This window comes from Schistocerca serialis, chromosome 5 (assembly GCF_023864345.2).
Source record: "Schistocerca serialis cubense isolate TAMUIC-IGC-003099 chromosome 5, iqSchSeri2.2, whole genome shotgun sequence".
In the NCBI taxonomy this organism is placed as follows: domain Eukaryota; kingdom Metazoa; phylum Arthropoda; class Insecta; order Orthoptera; family Acrididae; genus Schistocerca; species Schistocerca serialis.
Genome location: NC_064642.1, coordinates 344,918,237 through 344,931,285, shown reverse-complemented (window position 1 = coordinate 344,931,285; position 13,049 = coordinate 344,918,237). Strand labels below are relative to the sequence as shown.

General features: G+C 41.4%; 1 non-coding gene across 1 annotated transcript; it reads left to right on the top strand.

The window, feature by feature from the left end:
* Positions 1–11,932: 11,932 nt before the first annotated feature.
* On the top strand, positions 11,933–12,016 carry Trnas-gga (transfer RNA serine (anticodon GGA)). The gene is given in 2 exon segments: positions 11,933–11,972; positions 11,982–12,016. It is a non-coding gene; the product is annotated as a tRNA-Ser (tRNA).
* Positions 12,017–13,049: the final 1,033 nt, after the last annotated feature.

Genomic DNA, 13,049 nt, shown 5'->3' with positions numbered 1-13,049 from the left:
AAAGTAACTGATAATGGCCGGAGTAGAGAGCATTTAAAATGCAGACTGGCTATGGAAAGAAAAGCATTTCTGTAGAATAGAAATCTGTTAACATCAAGTATAGACTTAAGTGCCAGGAAGTCTTTTCTGAAAGTATGTTTATGAGTGTAGCCATGTACAGAAGTGAAACATGGACGATAACCAGTTTAGACAAGAAGAGAGTAGAAGATTTTAAAATGTGGTGCTGCAGAAGAATGCTCAAGATTAAATGGGAAGATCACGTAACTAATGAGGAGGTATTGAATAGAATTGGGGAGCCTGGATAAAAGAAGGGATCGGTTGGTAGATTAAATTGTGAGACATCAAGGGATCACCAATTTAATACTGCAGAGAAGTGTGGGGGGTAAAAATCATACAAGGAAACAAAGAGATTTATACAGAAAGCAGATTCAGAAGGCTGTAGGTTGCAGTAGTTACTCGGAGATGAAGAGACTTGCATAGGAGAAGGTAGCTTGGAGAGTTGTATCAAACCAGTCTTCGGACTGAAGACCACAATAACAATAATTGAAATTAAGGTTATTTTCTGTAACTAATCACTATGTATTGCTCTTGCTTTCGGCAGGACACGTGTTGGTTACCTCAAATAGTATCCTGAATCATTTCAAATCTGAAGCTCAAATAGACTTTTTTATGCTAAGCTAAACATATCATGAAATTTAATTCTCAGTAAATTCAATTCAAAGTTATTTCTAATATATTTCAGCTGCATAATCTTCTTCGTTTACATGTTTCTCATCTTCTCTCTTGATTTTCTTATTCCTCCATGTTATTCTGGCCTCTTTAGTTGCCTTTTAACCCTTGGCCACCATGACTGCCTCATACCGAACCGATAATATATTCCTAGAAACTCTACATCTTCACGCCAGGCAATAAAACACCTTTTGGGCACATAATAACTGCCGAGAATGACAAAATAGCGAAAACTCAAATTACAGAAATGTTTATATGCAAAACAACGCTCGAAAACGAAGGATATATGAGGGAAAAGTTCAAGAAATCGTTGTATAGTATATTTTCTCGAATGGGAGTCTAGTGGTAGCATTTGATGTGTGAAAGCAGAGGAAATATGGGTGCCGCCGAACACCGAGAGATCTTTAAGTTGGTTTTTAAATAACTTCCCGATGTCCAATTCAGTCCTAGTAACTACGATTTTGTTCAAAAAACCCTAAGCAGCGATTTAAAATTAAAAACAAAAACTCTATTTTTTGAACAATTTTTTGAAGGATTGTGACCTTAAGGGCAGAACGATGCCCCATTGCACCACTGACCTCACCGCATTCATTTGTCTCTTGGGAGATGGAGTGGGTTCGGAGCTGTCAGGTTGTCTTCGGTTACTACCACAGGCCCCATGCAAGCGCAGGAGAACGTCTCCCATAGTATAATACTACTCCCAACAGCCCAAGTCCGTGGCGTTTTTGGAGACGACCATCGATCTAGTGTCGTTAAAATGTCGTTGATCGGCGATCGAATCCCGATGGTCCCGTTCCTACTGAAATCGTAATTGACAATGTTATTGGGTCAACGTGTGAACACGTAAGGGCGGTCTGCTGCTGTTCAACAATGTACGATGTATCTGTGTGTGTGTGTGCCAGAATTGTGCTCTTTCGGTAGAGTTGCACAGGCCACTGTCTATCCTACATTACAGAGCAGACAAGCAAAAGAATGTTTCAAATGGCTCTGAGCACTATGGGACTTTACTTATAAGGTCGTCAGTCCACTAGAACTTAGAACTACTTAAACCTAACTAACCTACGGACATGACACACATCCATGCCCGAGGCAGGATTCGAACCGCGCGACCGTAGCGGTTCCAGACTGTAGCGCCTAGAACCGCTCGGCCACCCAAGCCGGCAGCAGACAAGCCTCCGAACGCCATTTTCCGTGAAGAGTTGTGGACGCCCAACAATTTAACGCCTAGTGGTAGTTTCACCGTCTTTCTACCTCTTTCTGTAGATGTTCGCGACACTAGCACGTGAATTTTCGACCAGCCTCGCCGTTTTTGAGATACTCGTGAATTCCTAAGAGACAAAACTGCTGAGGTCATCGGTACCTAGGCTTATACACTATTTAAACTAACTTAAACTAACTTATGATAGAAACAACACACACACCCATGCCCCGTGGGAGGACTCGAACCTCCGGCGGGAGTGGCCGCGCAATCGGTGGCATAGCGCCTCAAACCACGCGGCCACTCCGCGCGGCTGGTAAATGATGACTTTGATCCTAAACGTAACTGTAAAAACGGTTGCATCTGCATACATGTAGAAGATACTATACTGAGGAACCTAAACAATGTGACCACTGCCCACCGATAGACTGAATGCCGGCTGGTGACACTTTGGGCACATAGCGTGTTGAGGAAAGTGTATGAGCGGAGCAGAGACGGATGGGGAGATTCTCTGACATAAGCGACTCTGACACGCGCCCGGATAGCCCTCAGTGGTAAGGGGGGACATTTGTGGAACTGACTCAAAACGTCAATTTTCAGTTTATCTTTTATTTATTCTCAGAACTGAAGGACAGTTAAGTTCACAAAGTTTTAGTGATGAAAGTGCCTGGAATGTGTTACACAACATTCCTATCTCGCCCACCTTTTGAAACAAAACTTCAATGCTGAACCGTGAAAATTTTAATTTCAAAATCTTTTCTCAAAGAATTTACTTTATTTACTAGCGATTTATCAAGAACATTAACACACTATGTGAGCGTGGAAGTAGTTGCCAAGGAATAACTGATGGAAACAAATTAAATTTCAAAAAATGGAAATTTTATTCACAAAAGCCTTTTCAAAAACAGATTTAAAATTTTTAAGCAGAAAAGCACCTTCGAAATATCATGTTACAGTTTAACAAAAGTGAATTTTATTCCTAAAAGCTTTTTCAAAACAGATTTAAAATTATAAGCAGAAAAGCACCCTCGCAATATCTGGTTACAATTATTCAGACAGAATAATTTTTTTTTGTTACAGTAGGAGCCTTCGGGCTGAGACGCTTCCGCTCCCTTTCAACACGGCCGTAGTCACGACCACTCACAACGACCTCTGAAAAACTACACTGGTGCAAATCTGCAACACACCAGATTACTTGAAACTAAAAGTTTTAACAACTCACACAAACCCATAAACTATGCACCCCGTAAGAGGGATGGAAATGGTACAAACACTCACACTAAGAACTTATTTTCCACCAAAAGTGCAATTTGTTTTTAAAAGGGCTCTTACGGTGGAAGGGTGGCAACTTTATAAAAACGACTGTTTAAATAAAACCCATAAAATTTAGACTTACATGAAATGTACAACACGCCCTACTTTACACATATACCGCCTCGCAAAATGATAGGCAAGATAAAAACGTATTTCAGGATTTCGGTCCTTACCTTAATTCTATAAATTCGTTAACACCAAATCCGACAAACATGACAGAGGCAGCTAATAAAAATGTTTCAAATGGCTCTGAGCACTATGGCGCTTATCGTCTGAGGTCATCAGCAGTCCCCTAGAACTTAGAACTACTTGAACCTAACTAACCTAAGGACATCACACACATCCATGCCCGAGGCAGGATTCGAACCTGCGGCCGTAGCGGTCGCGCGGTTCCAGACTGAAGCGCCTAGAACCGTTCGGCCACTTCGGCCGGCGGCAACTAATAACATATGGCAGATTGACAGGGGGTGGGGAGGATACTAAACAACCCGAAAAACAGATTGCTCTAAACCTCCCCAATTCCACAACGGAAAAAACGGACCACCCAATTCACAATAACCACCTGCCCACAGGTGGGCAAACGGAGAAGAATGGTGGGACGACCCTAAAACAAAGCGGCTGGTGACCTCACAAAGAAAACAAGTAGAATTTAACAAGTAAATGAAACAACATATCTCCAGTCACTTCTAATAATCTGCAATTGCTGGCGAAGACCTGGCGCAGCACCCCCAACGCTCTCCCGAAGCGTCTGCTGCCAGCAGCCGCTTCAACGGACGCACGAAGGCGCGCCGATCACCCGTCGCACGGCGTCGCAGCTCGCCCCGGCCAGCCCGATGTCGTGGTTCCGGTCCTGTTGCTCTCTTGTGAACCGCGAAGCCACTACCCCTTTCTATAGGGCGCTGCGCAATGGACTTACGTGGGGACCTCACATGCGCCGACGCTCAAGGCGGACAAGTCATCTCGTGACTCAGTGCGCGACCGACCAACCAACCGATCCAACCGCCAATGACTTTTGCCCGAGCAACTCGAGCAGACTGGCGGCCTAACGCGCAGACTCAGATGCAGGAACTCAGCCCCGACCGGGCGACCACTAGCTGAGTTCTGTTACTGGCCGATTGGCAAGACTCTCATTTTCTGGCTTAAAGTTTTACCCAAACGACAGACAGACACTAACTGCCCCACACTGAGCCGGCTGACCAACTGACTAGACTCGCCTCGAGTGACCGACTCTCTTAACGTACGGCAGACCGACAAACAGACAGACACTGACTGCCCGACATTGAGCCGGCTGACCAACTGACTGAACTCAGACTGACAGCCTCCTCTCTTTGCCGAGCTCATAGCGCGTGAACAGGCAACTTTTCCCCTTTCACACCAGAGGGAGACACCAAAGCAGCGATTGCCACAGCGGCGCCACCACCAGAAACGGAGGGCGATTGCTTCACACAACGCGCTGCGGCGCGCTTCTCAAAACGGCAAAATTTACTATGGCTCAAATGCTAGCACGATGAACAACGATCCCGTGATATACTTTCAAGTAAGCTTGCACGGGATGCACCTAGAAGGCTGTGGTATATACTTTTTGGTTTTATATATCATCTTTAATTCTGTTCTATATCTTAGAAACAGTAACAAACCAGCTACTTTGTTTATGAAGAAGCAATTACTTTTTTGCCTCGTGCTACTGACTGAAATTGACGCATATATTCTATTCTTGTATTTAATAAGAGGAATGCAGAATGGATGGAGATATAAGAGAGAATGGGCTTTAAGATATAAAATTTCACTCAAGACATCTTGAGGAAAACAGATTTATAGCGCCTCTCTGATGGTGTAAAGTCATTGAAGACCTGGTAAAGGAAAGAAAGCAGAAAACAAAAAACAAGGAGTAAAGCCTGGAAGGAAAAAGAGGACCATGAGCACAAATCTAAGGCCTTCTGATGATGCGACAAAAGAACAAACGTTAGATTGAACTTCAAATTACATTTCCTGAAAATCATGTTTTTTTAAAGTTTATGTACCTTACTCTCAGAATCTATGAGGACTAGAATTATTAAACTTTGTACAATTATTTCTGTAAACCTAATAAATGTTGACTCAAGCTGAGATATGAGGCGAAATGCTTGGAATTTTGAATGAATTTTATATTACACTCAAACAATTACAATCAAAAAAATTACTGAAACTTTCCTATTCGATATACTCAAAACACCTCGTGAGAGACTCTTACGATATGCAAAGAGATTAATCAGGGAATTTTTTGTAGAAATCTCTTGAGAATAGTTTCTGCGTAAAAGGTATGTATGTTACCCTTGAAAATAAATTTTTTTAAATTCCAATAAAACAGGTTAAATCCAAGGGACTTAATAGCAAATGTGTTAATTTAATGTAAAGCATGGTACCAGATTTCATTTTGCATCTTCAGAATTGTGGTTTTAGCGTATGTTTTAAATAGTGTGTGTTTTCATGAACGTCATCTCTTAAAGCGCCGCTTCCGGGATGAGGAGATGTGCCGGCCACGGACCGAATTCGCCTGACGGAATAACGACGAGGGTCGGTGTGCTGGCCAGCATAAATGTGACTTTTAGGCGGTTTCACACATCTGACTAGATGAATACCGGGCTGGTACACGATTCCCAAATGTTTAGAAAACTGTCGCTCACTTTAGCTTTATTATCTATACATGCAGACAACTGGGGTACACCATCCGGCCACCTCTCAAACTAACCATGCCAAATCCGTTAACATGCATGCCGACCCTGCGCCGATGAGGGACAAAGGCACAAAAAAGGGCAGGTTTTTATGGCCCGGTGTCTGAGAAAATGCATCTCGGAAACGACACTAGCCCACTGTCCTGGTGATACTGTCGTGTGCGTGTACGAAATGTGAAGTACGTGGCAGACTTGACGACATAGTACAGTGCTGTGTATCGGAACTCACCGTTCAGCGTACTTTCTTGGAAACGGGCCTCACCAACAGACAACCACTATGCGTTGCTACATTGACGCAGTTACGGTTGCAGTGGGCACGGTATCATCAAAACTGGATATTGAATCAACAGATATATGGAACGTGGTCGGACGAATCAAGTTTCTTTTTACACTAGGTCGATGGTTGTGTCGGGATACGCCGTCATCCATATGAACGGTTACTTGAAATGTCCAGTGCTCTATGGGTGCAGGACGGTGCGAGCGTTCACCCTGGCTTCAATGGGATCTGTGAAGTAATCGAAGGCACTATGACAGCTGTGGACTATGAACATTATTGTGGACCACCCGCATCCCTTCATAATAGATGGATTCACCGACAGCGATAGCATCTGCTAGCAAGATCCGTGTCACAAAACCGGAATCGTGCTACTATAGATTTACGAACGTGGTACTGAACGCACGCTGATGTCTTGTCCACCAAATTTTTGTGCTCTGAAACGCTTGGTATACGTCTGGGGATTTGAAGGCGCAAGTTCTACGCCCTCCAGTCACCGACTCATAACTGACGGGAAGTGCGTGACCCGTGCGTAGACGTCTGGTGCCATATGTTTCCGAAAAACTGCCAAAGACTTGTCTAATTCACGCCATGCAGAATCGCTGCTGTATTGCGTTCCAAGTGTGTACCTATACGCAGCTTTCATTCAAATAAATATTGCTCAATGCTTACAATTATAGATATATATTTAAGAAACTTGTTTCCGACGATGACCCTATTGAACTGCAAAGTTTCTTGTGTTTGACGTGTATGTTAACGGAGGGGAAGTTGGGGTATAATTGGGTAGCTAAGGAGTAGGCTAGATAACAACGACAATTTTCATTGCTGGGGCTTCAAATTTATTTTAGTGAAAGATAAACGCAGCAAACACAACATATATTTTTTTGATGCTTTAAATTATATTTAATGTAACTCAGCACTGCGTAATATACGGTTATACCCCATACTTCGCGGAAAAAGTTACTCTATGGAGCACAAACGGGTAATGTTATATTTTCTGTCTGAGTCATGGGGCACACCGATCCTCATGCAAGTCATCGTCAATCCATCCTGTACAATCCTCATGTGCGCACTTCTCACACTCTAAATACTTTACCCAATCAACTGAGCTTCTTGCTGATGAGTAGGTCTCTTTGCAAAGAAGACAAGGCATTTCATTCACATATGCTGATTTTCTCACCCATTTTCAGACTTTTCCGCTTATTTTTTACTGCGTACACCCGGAATCCCTCAATAATGTTTTTAACCTACCGGGAAGTTGCTTTTTTTGACTGTGTACATTTTTGTAGGGAGACTCAGTGATAACGGCGCATTTTCCTCTTCATCTGGTTGCTGATGGTCTCTTATAATGAGGAACTGGCTTTACACTCTCCGGCGATACAGTGAACAAAGACTGTGTTTAAACATCAACCGACTGACAAGGATGTGGAGAAGAAGTAGTAATTGACTCTGTTGTGTTCTTGGAATCTGGTATTATTATTTCTGATGTATCTGACGGTGCAGTTCCTCTTCGCCAAAAACATTTGCCCTAAGCGGGAAAATATGCGTCGTTTCAAATCCAGATAGTTCATTTTCCATTTTTGCTGTTCTAGTATATGCACGTCTGAGCTATTTGGTATTGGGTTACCATTCTTACCGGATGGCTGTTAACCAAGTCTTAATTTCCTGACCGTATAAAGTCCTTAACTGTCCCATCTCAAATAAAAATATACCTCTTCTGTAAAGGATAATTAATCACATTATTATTGAGAAACATTATCTAAAAATTGACGCAAAACAATTGTAAATTCTAGATGTAACTATTAAATTGTAGTCATTAAAACGTGTACACCAAGTATCGTACCGTTAAAAGCAGATATTTCTTACGTCACACCTATAAGTTACGTGTAATGAAGTCATGGGGTAATACCACGTAGTTACAGTTTTACACCATTGCTTCTACCCAGTTTGACCCCAACTGTACCTTATCTGTAAAATTCCTTCTGCATAAGGGAAAGGTGAAGGACCATTAAACACATGTCCATAAAACTTGTTGAAAGTATTGACCATTGTATTACTAGTTTCACTTTGTAACATGACGGTACAAGTACCTTACTGAAGATAGAATATCACGAAGTAAGGTACACAACAACAAAAACCTAACAAATTATTTTGCTCAACAACAACACAGCTGACACTACCAAGCCTCAAGGGAGTACAGAAGTTGCCGAATGTCTTTATGCCCTAACGGTCAGAAAACAATGTTACCAACTCTTAAAGGGAAATACGAGGATTCCTGGCTTCATCCCCATACTCTATTAAATTCCACCTTCTCCTAGTCAATGTTGTCTTGGCGGCCGTTGCATAAACACATACAGGACCCTGGCAGGGAACATTCGCCTAATTTGTTTGTCATTTCAGAGAAAGGAGCAGAGAGAAATACCTGATAAAGTTGAGCTAATATGAAATTTGGGACTGAACAAATATATATAACTGAATTCATACTTTCCTGAGAATTGGACCGATCGATATCTGTTACGGCTGCCGAAAATTTGCATATTGGCACAAAGTGCTGTGTGGTTGAGCTTTGTAGCAGGTCATAGAAGAGGACAAATATGACCACTGAAAAATCTGATTTTATTCTAAAGGACGATAACACAGTCAGTTAATATCTGATACATAATTTCTTTAAGGGAATTGTAAAATATATCCGATACTCAAAGTGGCACTCACAAGACAAATTCCATGCATTTCGTGTGTGAAGGAGATGTCGAAGTATCATTGCAGTACATTATAACTAGACACTTTTGTCTGTATCTGTGTAACATAATCAGACTGAGTACCATGCAGTGTAGTTGCAGTTGGGCGTCCGAATTCATGATTTCCTACCAGAAAATAGACCGTAGTAATTGACGGAATGCCATTGAGTGGAACAAAAGTGATATATATCGTTTCCGGGGAAGTGTTAGAGGTCACCTGCTGTTCCTGGTTTGCCTAAACAGTTTAGGAGACGGTATGAGCAGTGCACTTAGACTGTTTGCAGAAAACACAATCGTTTACTGTTTAGAAAAGTCATGAGATGATCAAAACCATTTGCAGAATTATTTTGATAAGATATGTGTGTGGTGTGAAACGTTGTAATTGACTCTAAACAATGAAAAGTGTGAAGCGCTTCACATGAGTACTAAAAGGAATCCGTCAAACTTCGGATTCACGGTAAATCACACAAATGTAATGGCTGTCGATTCAAGTAGATAGCAAGGCCTTACAATTCCGAACAACTTACATTGGAACCATCACATGAAAAAATGTTGTGGGGAAGGTGAAACAAAAACTGTGTGTAATTGCCAGAACACTTAGAAGGTGCAACAAATCTACTAAAGAGGGTGTCTACATTATACTTGTCAGTTATCTTCCGGAGTACTGCTGCACGGTATGGACTCGTTACCAGATGGTATTGACGGAGGACATCGAAAAAGTTCAAAGAAGGGCAGCTCGTTTTTTGTCATCGAGAAACAGGGGAGAGAATGTCATGGATATGATACACTAGTTGAGGTGGTTATCATCAAAACAAAAATGTTTTTCGCCGTCGCGAAATCTTTCCACAAAGTTTCAATCACCAACTTTCTCCTCCGACGGCGAAAATTTTTGTTTGCTCGCATTTACAGAGAGAGAAATGACCATCATACTAAAATAAGAGAAACCAGAACCAACACAGAAAGATTAAAGTGTTCGGTTTTACCACTTGGTATTCGAGAGCGAAATGGTAGAGAAATGATCTAAAACTGTTTGATGAACTGTCTGCGAAACACTTAAGTGTGAGCTGCTGATGAGTCTTGTAGCTGTAAAGTAGGATATCAAATTATAAATCTTTTTCTCGTTTCGAGAGTTCACGTTGCTCCTACAGGTAGGATGTGGAACAGCACATTGTACGTCCCACAGACTCACACAGTCATATACACAAAGGAACACATATATGTATGTTGACCATGTCAGGATAACATAATAGCGAATGCATATCTAGTAAAAGAACCGACGTGATAAAATTTAATGAACTACTGTCTTTGATCTGAGAAAGCATGTTCTTTGAGACTTTTTTTTTCGGGATGTGTTATAGATATCAATGTCAAACGTGTTCAAAATGTTTGTTGATATTTCCTCTACAAATTGGAATTTTTTCGACCAGGAATGTCGAAGGGAAAAGGCGGACGTGTCGCCGGAACGAAACCAAATTTCGGTGTAGACCTCCACACGCGGTATGTCACAGGTCATCCGGCTTGTCTGAAATCAAAACTGAGTTGACGTTAGCGAAGTATATAAGATTCTTTAGGAGTTGTACCTCGCTTAAGTTATTTGGACCATAGGAAACAAAATGGCGGCCATTTAAAAAATAGGGTTTTTTCATCGGTTTTTCGTATTCGTCGGCCAAGTAAAAGTATTTGTAGTTGATCGATCGGAATAAAAGTGGTGCAACTCCTAGACAATTTAGTTAGCTTAGTCGGACAAAGAATCATATTGACTACATATAAATGGAATGTTATGCAACGTACGTTCAATCTGCTGTTCCGGGTCCATAAATTAGTCCTCACAGAGGCCGTTCTGCTCAATCTGGGCCATCCTGCGCTGCTCCAGAGCCGCTCGTACGGTCGGTGACAAGCGGTTTTTGGCCGCTTGAATCCGGTGGTCGTCCGAATGCTTGACGAACTGCGTCGAAGAGAGTCCCCGAGTGACGTCCATCGTTATCATGGTCTTCATAATTGCTGAGTACCGTTCCTTGAATCTGATCTCTGACAGGAAAGTCGCAATCTCCGCACCAGAATGCAAATGCTTGGGGGCTAACTTCCAAGCACAGGCGTTAAGACTTTCATTTGAATTTTGTGTGTTTCCTCCCAAGCACCGGTACAATAACTCGTATCCGAAAAAAAAGAACTGGTGCGTGAAAAAGGCCGATTTCAGGTAGGCGCATTTTTTTGCTCAACCGCGAATAACAAACATTTCCGTTCCGTATTCGGAAAATCCGTTTCAGGGAGGATTCTAAACACTTTTATGGGTCCAAAAATGCAATTTAAAGATAATTGATGTTTTGAACCGAAAGATAGTAAACCTCCCCTTAATGTTCATGCAGTAGGTCTTTAGTGAAGTGGTCTTCGAGGAGGTGGAACAAGCAAAATAATCGTTACAGCTCATTTTCCTTTAAAAATTAATGTAACAACCGCAACAGATATGTAATTATATGGATATTAAAGTGCACATGTTACTGTGGCTAAGTAAAATGAAACAATTACTTATACTGATAATAGTAAGGCACTCGACGTGAGTAGATCTTGAGCAATACTTTGATCCCACATTACGTGATATTTTATACCTGCATATTATTGATGTCGTGTGCGTTCTAAGTAACTCGTAGACAGAGCTGAGTATCATTTATTCTACAGATTCCTCTTAAACTGTATTTTATTAGCAGCTATACTTTCACATCTCTTAGTATTCATTAACATATCATCCAATGAAGTACATTCTATGAAGGTGAAAATAATAAATTTTGTCTTCAATCTTTTGCTTCGCTTAAGGTGGCCCAGCACGAATTCCTCTCTTCATCTCACTTACATCCAACGTCTTCAATTATTCGTTTTGTATGTTCCGATTTCTGTCCTACTCAATTAATATTAATTAAAAACATGGTTTTCCTTCGCTGACTATTGTGCTGATCTGTTAGCGCTAGAGCCGGCCTGAGTGGCCGAGCGGTTAAAGGCGCTACAGTCTGGAACCGCACGACCGCTACGGTCGCAGGTTCGAATCCTGCCTCGGGCATGGATGTGTGTGATGTCCTTAGGTTAGTTAGGTTTAAGTAGTTCTAAGTTCTAGGGGACTTATGACCACAGCAGTTGAGTCCCATAGTGCCCAGAGCCATTTGAACCATTTTGTTAGCGCTAGAGATTTACGTTTCATAATAGACTTTTCATAAAAATGACTGAGAAGCCGCTCCACTTGCTTTTTTCAGAACTTTATTAAGTTTACATGACCGGATTCGGCCTTCATATAAGGTTATTACCAAGTACATCTGAAATTTATGGTACAGAGAAGCAACCTATTGATGACATCGCTTCTCTGCATCATAACATTAAGATACACTTGACAGAGGCGCAATATAAAAGCCGAAACGGGTCTTTTGAATTTAGAAAAATTCTAAGAAAAGCAACTCGAGCGGTTTTACATTAACTGAACAATAGTTGCGGAAGTCACACAGACTTGGAGGAACAAATAATTTTCTTAAAATGAATTATTTATCTGATTTAGATTTTGATGTTTATGATCTGGTTCGCTTAAGTGTTGAATCTATGCACATTTTAATGCAGGAAATCAGAACGTCCGGAGAGGACCAAGAGCATATTCAAAAGTGTGCGAAATGTTGAACATCAACAGTGGAGTAGAGTGTGATGTTTTCTTAACGGAACTGAAAATTTGCGCGTTATCAAGAAACACTGATACACCAACAATACACAGAAATTGTGCATCAGAAGCTGTTGCCACCAACGAATGAGCACGTCCCGAATAGTGGTGGACAGTGCACCATATCATAAACCACAGAGTGTATCCTGAGTCTTTAAGAAAACCAGGGCCCTGGAAACGTTACAGAAAACTAAGCCATCAAGAGAAAAATCATGAAATCTACTACTACGATAAACGAGGAACTGGAAGAAAAAATAACCAGTATCTACATATATCCAGCTTAGTGAGGAGCATATAAAAGGGTACAAATATGTTGGTGAAGAGTAAGAGAATGCACGTTAAATGTCAAATGTTCAGTTTAAAGTTTTTATCCCTATTATCTCAAAATAAAGGA